Source organism: Capricornis sumatraensis, chromosome 1 (genome assembly GCF_032405125.1).
Source record: "Capricornis sumatraensis isolate serow.1 chromosome 1, serow.2, whole genome shotgun sequence".
Classification (NCBI taxonomy): domain Eukaryota; kingdom Metazoa; phylum Chordata; class Mammalia; order Artiodactyla; family Bovidae; genus Capricornis; species Capricornis sumatraensis.
Window position 1 is genome coordinate 246,636,508 of NC_091069.1, and position 13,599 is coordinate 246,650,106.

General features: G+C 38.8%; 1 protein-coding gene across 1 annotated transcript in view; it reads right to left on the minus strand.

The window, feature by feature from the left end:
* Positions 1-13,599, minus strand: part of DSCAM (DS cell adhesion molecule) — a 684,538-nt gene that overhangs the window by 528,646 nt on the left and 142,293 nt on the right. The gene's annotated exons all lie outside the window — the stretch shown is intronic.

Here is a 13,599-nt window from a genome sequence, read left to right on the forward strand (position 1 = left end):
AAGAACAGGAGGACTGAGATGAATCCCTACAAAATCCCTGGACATTCACCAAGTACAATGGCTGAGAGGGCCATACCCTAAGGCAGAAAGAGATGCCCTAGGTGCATACAGCTATGAATGGGTCTAGAGAGCAAAGAGAATGCGCCAGAAACTCAAAATGCTGGCAGGCAGGCTGCAAAGCAGAAACAGCATTGCCATGGTTTGGAAAGCTCGTAGCTGGCCTTGTGATGCACAAAGAGATCTAAAGAGTCTGACTGGTGCTCAGACCCCAAGCCTTCTGAAGGCAAAGTCCCAACCCCACCTCCACAATGTGTGAAATTCAGTGGCGAACTGAGTCTAACTTAAAATTCTAACTTCACAACAGAGTCCAGGGACAGCTCAGCTACCCATTAGATTAACTCAATCTCAGACCATCAAATTCATGGGGCATGTCCCTCTCAGGAGGTGGACATGCCTTATCCCATCACAATGTTCAGTGTAAAAAAAAACAAAAAACAACAACAACAACAACAAAAACCACAAGATACACAAAGAAGCGAGAAAAGAGGACTACATTTAAAAGAGGAAACAGTTCATAGAAACAAATATGGCAATGACTCAGATGTTAGAATTATCACTCAGGGATTCCAAAGAATTTATGATGGAAGATCTAGAGGAAGCTGTGGATGACAAGTATAAGCGGATAAAGACTTTCCACATAAGTGGAAACAGTAAAAAAAGAAAATGAAATGGAACTATCATGATGGAATTATGTGATGTCAGAGGGGAAGATGCAGTTGATGAGCTTATTAGCAGACTGGACAGAGAAAAGAATCAGAGAAATCAAAGGCAAGTAAATAGATACTATATTGATAATAGAATAGCAAATAAAAAAGTAAAAAAATAAAACAAAATACCCAAGACATATAATATATGATCAAAACATATAAATAATTGAAATCCCCAAAGGGGAGAAGAAAGATATAGGATAAAAATTATTTTAAGACACAAGTTACTAAATTTGAAATTGATGAAATATGTCAATATACATATCCAAGAAGCTCAGCAAATGACATGATAAGCCTTTAAAGAGTAATTTAAAAGTCACACCTACAGCATCAGAGGCAAACTGCTGAAAACCGAAACTGGAAAGAAAACCTTAAATAGCCAAAAATAAACAAAACAACAATAAAAAAAAACCCAGCCAGGTCATATGTAAGGAAAGCATGAAAAGAGTGAAGACTGAATTCCTCAGTGTGAAATAAAGTTTTCAAAAATACAATTTAAAAAAAGCTGTTTATATAAAATTTTATATCTTACCAAAGTTTACATCAAAAATGGAAGCTAGATTAAGACAATTTCAGTCAAAGGAAACTTCAGATTTTATAGCCAGAAAATCTGTAGTATAAGAAATGCTTCATTTGCTATTATTTTCTCCCATTCTGAAGGCTATCTTTTGACCTTGCTTATAGTCTCCTTTGTTGTGCAGAAGCTTTTAACTTTAATTAGGTCCCATTTGTTTATTTTTGCTTTTATTTTCAGTATTCTGGGAGGTGGGTTATAGAGGATCCTGCTGTGATTTATGTCATAGAGTGTTTTGCCTATGTTCTCCTCTAGGAGTTTTATAGTTTCTGGTCTTATGTTTAGATCTTTAATCCATTTGAGTTTATTTTTCTGTATGGTGTTAGAAAGTGATCTAGTTTCATTCTTTTACAAGTGGTTTGCCAGTTTTTCAAGCACCACTTATTAAAGAGATTGTCTTTAATCCATTGTATATTCTTGCCTCCTTTGTAGAAGATAAGGTGTCCATAGGTGTGTGGATTTATTTCTGGGCTTCCTTTTTTTTTTTTTTTTCTTTTCAAATTAAATGTTTTGAGATTTATTTATTTAAATTTTAAAATCTTTGATTCTTACATGTGTTCCCAAACATGAAACCCCCTCCCACCTCCCTCCCCATAACATCTCTGTGGGTCATCCCCATGCACCAGCCCCAAGCATGCTGTATCCTGTGTCAGACATAGACTGGCGATTCAATTCTTACATGATAGTATACATGATAGAATGCCATTCTCCCAAATCATCCCACCCTCTCCCTCTCTCTCTGAGTCCAAAAGTCCGTTATACACTGCTGTGTCTTTTTTCCTGTCTTGCATACAGGGTCGTCATTGCCATCTTTCTAAATTCCATATATATGTGTTAGTATACTGTATTCCTATTTTGTTCCATTGATCTATAATTCTGTCTTGGTAACTGTGGCTTTGTAGTAGAGCCTGAAGTCAGGCAGGTTGATTCCTCCAGTTCCACTCTTCTTTGTCAAGATTGCTTTGGCTATTCGAGGTTTTTTGTATTTTCATACAAATTATGAAATTATTTATTCCAGCTCTGTGAAAAATACCACTGGTAGCTTGATAGGGATTGTACTGAATCTATAGATTGCTTTGGGTAGTATACTCATTTTCACTATATTGATTCTTCTGATCCATGAACATGGTATATTTCTCCATCTATTAGTGTCCTCTTTGATTTCTTTCACCAGTGTTTTATAGTTTTCTAAATATAGGTCTTTAGTTTCTTTAGGTAGATATATTCCTAAGTATTGTATTCTTTTTGTTGCAATGGTGAATGGAATTGTTCCCTTAATTCCTTTTTCTACTTTCTCATTATTAGTGTATAGGAATGCAAGAGATTTCTGTGTGTTGATTTTATATCCTGCAACTTTACTATATTCATTGATTAGCTCTAGTAATTTTCTGGTGGAGTCTTTAGGGTTTGGTTTGGGAGAAAATAATAGCAAATGAAGCAACTGACAAACAACTAATCTCAAAAATATACAACCAACTTATGCAGCTCAATTCCAGAAAAATAAATGACCCAATCAAAAAATGGGCCAAAGAACTAAATAGACATTTCTCCAGAGAAGACATACAGATGGCTAACAAACACATGAAAAGATGCTCAACATCACTCATTATTAGAGAAATGCAAATCAAAACCACAATGAGGTACCACTTCACACCAGTCAGAATGGCTGTGATCCAAAAATCTGCAAGCAATAAATGCTGGAGAAGGTGTGGAGAAAAGGGAACCCTCTTATATTGTTGGTGGGAATGCAAACTAGTACAGCCACTATGGACAACAGTGTGGAGATTCCTTAAAAAACTGGAAATAGAACTACCTTATGACCCAGCAGTCCCACTTCTGGGCATTCACACTGAGAAAACCAGAATTGAAAGAGACACATGTACCCCAATGTTCATCGCAGCACTGTTTATAACAGCCAGGACATGGAAGCAACCTAGCTGTCCATCAGCAGACGAATGGATAAGAAGGCTGTGGTACATATACACAATGGAGTATTACTCAGCCATTAAAAAGAATACATTTGAATCAGTTCTAATGAGGTGGATGAAACTGGAGCCCATTATACACAGTCAAGTAAGCCAGAAAGAAAAACACCAATACAGTATACTAATGCATATATATGGAAATTAGAAAGATGGTAACAATAACCCTGTATGTGAGACAGCAAAAGAGACATAGATGTATAGAACAGTCTTTTGGACTCTGTGGGAGAGGGAGAGGGTGGGATGATTTGGGAGAATGGCATTGAAACATGTATAATATCATATAAGAAACAAATCACCAGTCTAGGTTCGATGCAGGATACAGGATGCTTGAGGCTGGTGCACTGGAATGACACAGAGGGATGGTATGGGGAGGGACGGGGGAGGGGGGTTCAGGACTGGGAACACGTGTACACCCATGGTGGATTCATGTTGATGTATGGCAAACCCAGTACAATACTGTAAAGTAATTAGCCTCCAATTAAAATAAATAAATTTAAATTTAAAAAACAAATAAAATAAAACTTAAAATAGAAAAAAAAAATGCTAAAAGCACTTCTTCAGGGAATATACAATTTCAGAAAAAAGTTCAAGTCTGCAGAAGGAAAAAAAAAACATAGAAAGTGAAATATATGGGTAAAATTAAGAGATTTATTTATTTTTAACATGTGCATATTTTTGTGTACAGACACATATCTATGCTTGTGTAATATATATATAACAAATACAGATTTAGGCTACATTCATTCAAAGCAGAGGAATAAAGAGCACAGGAGTGGGAGCAGAATAAGTAGAATTATGTATATAATCACGGCATCCCTACATCTTGCAAAGAGTTTGATGGCACAATTGGAAATTGAACTGTGGCAAGTTAAAGATACATATTGTAATTTCTAGTGACACTCAATACAAAAATGTATACTTAAAGAGTTAATAGAAATTAAATAATTACTTGGTCACCTAAAATAAGGCAGGATATTAAAAAGAGAAACATATATCAAGATGAAAGATCTAAATACAAGCTATGTTGATGATGACATTAAATATGAATAGACTAAATACCACTTAAAGAATAGATAAATAAGGGCTTCCCTGGTGGCTCAGACAGTAAAGAATCAACCTGCAATGAAGGAGACATGGGTTCAACCCCTAAGTCAGGAAGATCCCCTGAGATGGGAATGGCTACCCACTCTAGTATTCTTGCCTAGAGAATTCTATGGCACATGTTTTGAACCTGTGTCCCTTGCGTTTGTTGGAGAAGACTCTTGGGAGTCCCTTACACTGCAAGGAGATCAGACCAGTCAATCCTAAAGGAAATCAGTCCTGAATATTCATTGGAAGGACTAATGCTGAAGCTGAAGCTCCAATACTTTGGCCACGTGATAGGAAGAACTGACTCATTGGAAAAGATCCTGATGCTGGAAAAGGTTGAAGGCAGAAGGAGAAGGAGATGACAGAGGACAAGATGGTTGGATGACATTACCAACCTGATGGACATGAGTTTGAGCAAGCTTTAGGAGTTGGTGATGGACAGAGAAGCCTGGCGTGCTGCAGCCCATGGGGTGACAAAAAGTCGGACACGACTGAGAGACTGAACTGAATCCCTGCATTTGCAAGTGGCTTCTTAAGCACTGGGCTCCCAGGGAAGTTCTCCTTCAGACTTTATCTCTTCAAATATTGCCTCTCCAACTGTCTTCTTCCAGAATTCCGATTTAAAATGCCTTTTTTTTAAAAAATTTTCTCTATTTCTTTTAACTTCTCTGTTCTCTCTACAACTTGGAGCTCCCTTACCACCCTGATCATCGTATTTTCTCTCTTGTACCAAATAAGAGTCCCAGAATCCTCTAAAAACTGAGAACAGAGAATCCTCTAAGACTGACCCCAAACAAACAACAAACAAACCTCAGACTAGACATAGAAGAAAGAGGAAGAGTGAAGAAAAAGTTGAGATGATGAATCACCCAAAATGCAACACAGAGAAGTAGTAGAAGCTGTAACTTCCACACCAATAGAAGAAATGGAGACAGCACTAGCAATCAAACAAACAGCAGGAAAGCTCGATAGGGCAGAAGATGAATCAACAACACTGATAAATGGAAAATACCAAATATGCCAGAAATTCAAGGAAATATAAGTGTGCTTAAATAACCTACTAAAAATAAACAATGGTGTATTTTTTAAAAATGTCTTGTGGAATGTAGCTACAGTGCTCATTCAAGAGAACTTTACGCTTGAAATGCATTTCCTTTTAAAAGAGAGAAGGATTGGAAACAAGTCAGCCAAAAATCAATTCCATAAACTAGAAGAATGAAGTAAACTTAAAGAAATTGGAAAGAAGACATGAAATACAAAACAAAAAATTAAAATGAAACGAAAGTTATATTACTAAAAAGACCAATCCTATAGGGAAAAAAATCTCAACAAGTACAAATAATAAACAGGAATGAGGAAGAAGACATGACTATGGCTAAACTGAGTTCTTTTTTAATTGATAGTCTTTTTATTTTTAATTCTGATGGTCTGTGAAATATTTTATTACATTCTGCCTGCGTGTTTGTATTAAGTTGCTTCAGTCGTGTCCGACTCTTTGTGACCCTATGGACTGTAACCTACCAGGCTCCTCATCCGTGGGATTCTCCAGGGAAGAATAATGGAATGGGTTCCTATGCCCTTCTCCAGGGGATCTTCCCAACCCAGTGATCAAACTCGAGTCTTCTGCATTGGTAGGCAGGTTCTTTACCACTAGCACCATCTGGGAAGCCCCATATTGCATTCTATAGTGGTTTAAATTACAGTGTTTCTAATATTAATAATATTGAGTACATGCTCTTGTCCCTGATGTCCCTGAACATATCTCTTCTACAATGTTTACTCAGAATTTTGGTATTTTCTTTGATGTACTTTTTTAACAACTTCATTTTTTTAGTTTTCATTTAATTTTTTAAATTTTATTGCAGTATAGTTGATTTACAATGTTGTGTTTAATTTCTGCTATATAGCAAAGTGACTAAGCTATACAGAAACACTCTTTTTCATATTCTTCTCCATTATGCTTTATCACAGGATATTGAATATAGTTGCTTGTGACCTCATTGCTTATCCATCCTATATATAATAGTTTGCATCTGCTAATCCCAAACTTCTAGTCCTTTTAAATCGTAAGATAATCCTTTAAATGAAGAAGGCAACACTTTGGTCTTCTCTCAAAGCTCAAGGTGGGCCCTGCAGCCTACTGGGGTGAGGACAGAAAGTCTAGTGTTCCTCAACACCCAGAGGGCACTTTCTGCTAGATACGGGCACTGCTACTGCTCAAAGCCAACTAGGTTATGGGACTTCGTGTCAAGCTCTGAGCCAGAAGCGCCTACATAGCAGCTGTTTATATCTTTCCTCTTCCAGCAGGGAGGCTGTCATCCCTGTATTACAGGTGTGGAAACAGATGCTCGAGGACCTCAAATAGCACAGTCACGATTGCCCACCTAATTAGTGGGGAAACTGTGTCTCAAACTCAGATATCAGTTCAAAACTTATCCTAAAACTGCAGCTACTTTCGTGGTTTCCCCCACGTGTGTGTGCGGGGGAGCTGGAATGAGGAGAGAGACATGAAGAAGTGGCAGATCACCATTTAAGCTTCCCTTCACTCTTCCCAAAAGGTGAATTTCTAGCTTTGTCCACCTGGCATGGGATATTTTCCTGCTATTAAATGGGCCCCCTTATCACTGGAGCATTCAGGTTTCACACATAGATTTCACCTTGAAACAGATGGAAAGATATTCAAATTGGTAATTCATAGCTAATACTAAATTAGTTTCATTCTCTGTTAAAGCTTAACAATGACCTTTTCAATATTAGTAAAATGTATTTCTTTTAATTTTTCCTTTAAAAATATAAACTAGTAACTCAAGTATATATTTCACTTTCAAAGTCACATTTATTTGATTTGCTTCTTATTTTTAATTCCCTGATCCCATATGCTTGCATGATTAACAAATACTACTGAAATGTGTTTGGATCACAAGGTAATTACTTTAGATAAATGTCATTCTGTGGCTTAGGATTATGGTCATAATTCCTATTTTTAATGGTACCTGTTTAAGCCCTCCTTGGATTGGCTTGATAGTCTTGGGGATTATATGTAATAAAAACTCACAAAGTAACTCATTCAAAAGCCAGTTCCGATGTGTATATCCCTATGGCTGAGTTCATATCTAAATCAAAATCTTTATATCAAATATCAGTGAAAAGAGATGAACCAGCACGCAAAATTGAGCTTAAATAATGAGAATGTTATTCAAAAAGCAGACATCAAAATGCACTTAAATCAAATGTGTTCACATGACTTTCAGCTTATAGGTATTTTTTAGAGCCAAAATATAGAACACACAAAGTATAAAAGACACAAAGAAACATATACTCTCTCTGTTGCATGCACACCAGATTCAGAAACCAAGCTAATATTTCCAGCAAGAAGGAGCAAGAACGAAACACTGCTAGGTTATATGTCATAAACATACCTGTAGTACACATATAACCTCAGTAACAATACCCAGACAGTGTTAAAATGCACCACTAAGCACAGGAGAGAGAGCAATGTGGAAAACAGATATGGAACACATAATGAATATTTCAGAGATTTCCAGTCACTGGGATTCTGCACATGTCTCCTGTACCTAAAGATAAGATCCGCAGAAAATGAAACTCTGGTTAGATAACATGAGGCCTTATTCATTAACACTTACTAGAAGCTGAGATGGTGTTTGAGCCTTGCCTGCCTGAAAGCAAAATGTCGGCATTTAAAAAGAAGTACTCTAGATTTGGAAAAACACACAAGAGAGCAGAGCCTTGGGTGAGACAGAGTAATAGGTATATCAGAGTGATTGTCCTTAAGTAAACTTAGAGGTGACCTTAATATAGATGGTACACTGATATCTGAACAGTGGAGCAGACTATTAAATTCATGAATAGAAGGGAGAATTTAAATTTACTACAAAATTTTAGAAGGCAATAGAAAAAGAAAAGACCAAGGACAACTGACTGTAGGTGAACTATTGCAGAAAGTCCACTTAAGAATTCAGGAAAGTAGAAGATGGAATCATAAAAGGATGCCTGTGAAACCAGTACTGTATTTTCCAAGGGACCCGTTTTATAAATGGAAAGCGATGGCGTGTAATGGGTCCAGCCAGTGAAATAAAAGGCTATTTAGGGCAAGTACATACTGTGCCCTGCACAGTCCTCACTGGTTTCTAGGTTGAGAACAGATTATATTAACAATTCCAGAGTGGGTTTGATTTCCATTGATTTCCTGTTTGGCAATTTGACTCCCATTTGTGGCATATCAACTTCTGGAACTAAAGGCCACAAATGAACCCTCAGACAGGAAAATTCTTCTGGGCAGGGCCAGTGGAGGAAGGAAGCACTTCTTGTCCTCCTTTCCTCCTGACACATGACACCTAGCTCAGCAGTCCCCGGTGGTCAGCTCCCAACATCACTGCAACGCTGAGGACCCTGAGACCAGCCAGAGGAACAGGCAGCAGCAAACAGAAAAGAGCAAAGAGGGAGCGAATACCAGTATTTTTTAATTTTAAAAAATTTCTCCCAACCATATTGCTGTTTGTAACTTACTATTCCCACCACCACTCTCATACAGGTGTTTCAAAAAATGGCATTTCATAGACTGGGTAGAAAACATATTTTTCAGTATTGGGGTTTTGGATTCTTAACTTACCTTCTGGCTATACAATCATCAAAACAAAATACAGTCACCACCATACAAAAATGTGTAGCTGAAGAACATTACAGTACACAGTCTCACAGTGTCTCTTTTTTTAATTGGGGTATATATGCTTTAAAATGCTGTTAGTTTCTGCTGTACAGCAGTGAAACAGCTACATGTGTACATATATCCCCTCTTTTTTGGATTTTCTTCCCATTTAGGTCACCAAGAGCACTGAGTAAAGTTCCCTGTGCTCTACAGTAGATTCTCAGTTATCTATTTTATACATAGTATCAATACTGTAGATATATTAATCCCAATCTCCCAATTTATCCCACCTCTCCCTTCTTCTCTTAGTGTTTATATGTTTATTTTCCATGTCTGTGTTTCTATTTCCGATTTGCAAATAGTTTCGCCTGTACCTTCTTTCAAGACTCCCCATATATATGTTAATAGACAATATATGTCTCTTTCTGACTTACTTCACTCTGTATTACAGAGGGCAAATGACATGATGTCATTCCTTTCAATGGCTAAGTCAGTATCATATCCTGTGTTTTCAAAAATGTGAACTTTCTTTTGATCAGCCCACTGGCTCTAAGGAAATTCCTTGAGTCTTTCCTAAATTTTTAAGGAAACCAACATACTAACTGGATAATCTCAGAAGAACTGTGCTCATGTGCCTGTGTAATGAGTCCTCATATAGGGAGAAGGCAGGATATCGAGTATCCTCTGTGTGTCACCTTGTTTTACAGATGATGAAGCCAAATTCTAGAAATGTTGGTTGACGTGGCCCTTGTCTTCTTACTCGGTGTGATGCTGTATAACCCATGAACCTGGTCATGGTCCCTCAGCACAAAAGTCTTCTTGAAACAGAAACAAATCATTCTATTTGTGAAAGAATATCATCAACTTAAAAAAAAAAGAAAAATCCCCAATGTTCTCATCACCTCATAGTTCCACCTCTATTTCATTCTTAAAGGTGCCCATCAGTTCAGTTCAGTCGCTGAGTCGTGTCCGACTCTTTGTGACCCTATGAATTGCAGCACGCCAGCCCTCCCTGTCCATCACCAACTCCCAGAGTTCACTCAGACTCACGTCCATCGAGTCAGTGAGGCCATCCAGCCATCTCATCCTCTGTCATCCCCTTCTCCTCCTGCCCCCAATCCCTCCCAGCATCAGAGTTTTTTCCAATGAGTCAACTCTTCACATGAGGTGGCCAAAGTACTGGAGTTTCAGCTTTAGCATCATTTCTTCCAAAGAAATCCCAGGGCTGATCTCCTTCAGAATGGACTGGTTGGATCTCCTTGCAGTCCAAGGGACTCTCAAGAGTCTTCTCCAACACCACAGTTCAAAAGCATCAATTCTTTGGCGCTCAGCCTTCTTCACAGTCCAACTCTCACATCCATACATGACCATTGGGAAAACCACAGACCCACATAATATGGTGACAAGGGATTGTCTATAGTGCAGCAACGTTTGGGACCCACATCAACAAAGTCATCACATTTGTGCACTCATGTTCAAACTGAGTGCTCAGCATTTCAGAGTTTGACCATTAAGTATCACTCTGAATTTGGCAAGAAAAGAATAGTAAAAGATCAAAGGGGGTACATTTAGTGATCAAAGAGTTTCTGTGTTTTGAAAGGCAAGATTAATCCATGTTAAGGAATGGGGCAAAATTGCTGGTGTGGATGGAATTACGCCGCAAGAAAACTGAATGGAAAAGCAATTCTATATCAGGCAGAGAAAGACCTATAACTTGATCCCCATGGCCTATGAGTGTCATGTTGAAATCTGTAAGACAAGGAGCCCAGGAAATCTGATCATATTCCCATGAACCCTCCTGTTGGTTCCTTTCCTGGATATGATGTGAGGGTTTAGTTTAAGACAGAGCAGAATGGCAGCATCAGCAGCCTCAACTCAAAGAACTACATGTGAGTTACAGGTCACTGGTCAGGCCTGGGAAATAAACAAATGACAAATATTTGCAAATCTGTCTGCAGGTCAGATGGAAGACAGTTTGGATTTTGCTTCAGACATGAAACTGGAGTGTAAAATGACAAGGCCTGAAATCAACTCCCATCACAGAAGTGCTGGGAGATGCTTGGGAAAAGCATGGAACTGAGTAATTAGCAAGAATTGCTGGATATAAGGAAAAAGCAAAGGGTGCCACGGTGATGTGAGGAACCTGGGCAGTTTGTAAAGCATTTCTACATCCATCAGCATAGCTAGCTCTCACGCCATACCTATCACTCAAAGAAGAGAAAGGGGCTCTGCAGAGCCAGGTCAACAGGCCCCATCACTAGACTGTGCACACATCATCAGAAACCCTGGAGAATGTTTTCACAGGCAACCATCTCTGGGGTCCTGTGGTCCAAGCGATACTCTAGAGGTGGGAACTGTGAATCTGAATGGTCAAAATCCATTTTGATGACTCTGATGATTCATAGGTTTAAGAAGACAAAAAGGAACAGAGAAATGGGGTGTACCGGAACCCATTAGATCAATGAGGAAATTCTATTCCATGTTAAAGAAAAACGCTCACCAAGACCTATGTTCAAAAAATTATGAGTAATAATACGTTTCTTTTTCAGTATGTCATTACAGTGGCAAGGAACATGGATGATGTCAGAGAGGGTTTGTTTTTCCTTGTCTAATAGTAAAAGTGTTGAAGGGAGGAAGCCAATTCTGACTCCATGTTGGAACTGTTTCTTTGATGTGCTTTTCATTGCTTTAGTTATTATAATCATATGAATGGCCTGCCTCAGAGAATTCTGCCCCTCTGCCTGACTGTTAAGCTAAAGCTGCCTTTGTTTGGAGCCCTGTAGCTTGTGGATGTCAGGAAGGAAGAAAGTAATACATCCCCTGCCTGAGGTTTGCCATTCTGGGAGATGTTTGCAAGAGTAACAGCCTTTTCACTTTGCTTCCTCACCTCTCCCCATCTCTGATCTATAAAACCTCCTGGCATCCAGACCCTGATAAGATGGTTATTTTGAGGGGCTAGCCTGTCTTCTCAGTCTCCTGGCTCCTCAAATAAAGTCTCTTCCTTTCCTCAACACCTCATTTCTTGGATTCATTGGCCTGTCGTGCGATGTTCAGAGCAGGCCTGGACTTGGTTACAAAAGGAAAACAACCCCACGCACTTATCATCAGTAGTGATGGATGAAATGAGAGGGTCGTGTCTGGCTGTTCAACATCCCAGAGGCAAAGCTGGCTAAGGAGAGTAACAAAGGTGCATCTAGGAGGAAACACTCAGAAACTCCTGGCAAAAGGTCCATCGAAGGACAAGGAGGCTTTAGACCAGATTCTCTAACGTGAGTGAGTGTCAGAATCACCTGAGGTTGTTAGAGGGTGGGCTCTGATGCAAGAGGTCTGGGGCAAGGCCTGAGAGTCTGCATTTGCCACCAGCTTCTAGCTGATGCAGAAAGACCCAGCACACACGGGGGGTGTAGTCAGGCATTCCCAGCAGCACAGCAGTAGATACCTACCAGGAAGGCAGACAGCGTGCAAAGACCCAGGCTGGGAGCCCGGCTTTCATGGGGATCCACTGACCACTGCAGAAGGAGCCTGGTCTCTCAGTACCGACACAGTCCTCAATTTGTTTCTGACGCAAATTTCTGTAACTGACAATCCCAGATTCCAATCATAAAATTAAACTACAGGGGAAGGCTGGGCACGAAATGACAGAAAAGACTCCATCAGGGCAGCGTCCACATCACATGATATATATTATAATGCAAAGAGAAACCAGGCACTGGTTCCACCGCACGAAAATTTAAAAGAGCAGATGAGTGGTTCAGGGGTTCATTAAGGGACACACCTTTGCCAAAATTTAAAAAAAAAATCCAATAAAATCATTTTACTTAATTAAAAAAAAAAAAAAACCTAAATAATAAGCTTCCCTGGTGGCTTAGATGGTAAAGAATCTGTCTGCAGTGCAAGAGACCCGGATTCAGTCCCAGGATTAGGAAGATCCCCTTGAGGAAGAAATGGCAACTCACTCCAGTATTTTTGCCTGGAGAATTCCGTTGACAGAGGAGCCTGGCAGGCTTCAGTTCATTGGGTTGCAAAGAGTCAGACATAACTGAGCGACTAACAACATATACAAAGAGAATAATATCTCTGGGAGGAAATTAATAATAACAAAACCTGTAATAACCTCATCAATGAAACAAGGATCCAGTGGAAAGGGTACAAAAAAGGTCACAGATCATAGACTTTTAACTGGAAATTACCTTGAAATCATCTAATTTTTACCCACACATTCTTTTCTGATCAGAAAGTGAGGGCCATGTCTGAGTCAAAAGCACGTAATTTTCATGATAAAATCTGGGCTGTAACTCTTAACACTACACATTTTTCCTAACATAAATGCTAATCAACACACTGATTTTTTAAATGAGATGTTCATAAGTATAGGTTAATTACATTATGAATTCATGTTGGAAAATGTTTTCTGTGTTTATTGTTTCATACAATATTTTATTTGCATCAGTTAATTAAAGAAAAAAGAGAATGTATAATCCATAACTGGCTGGATTACCAAAAGAATGAAAGTCCACA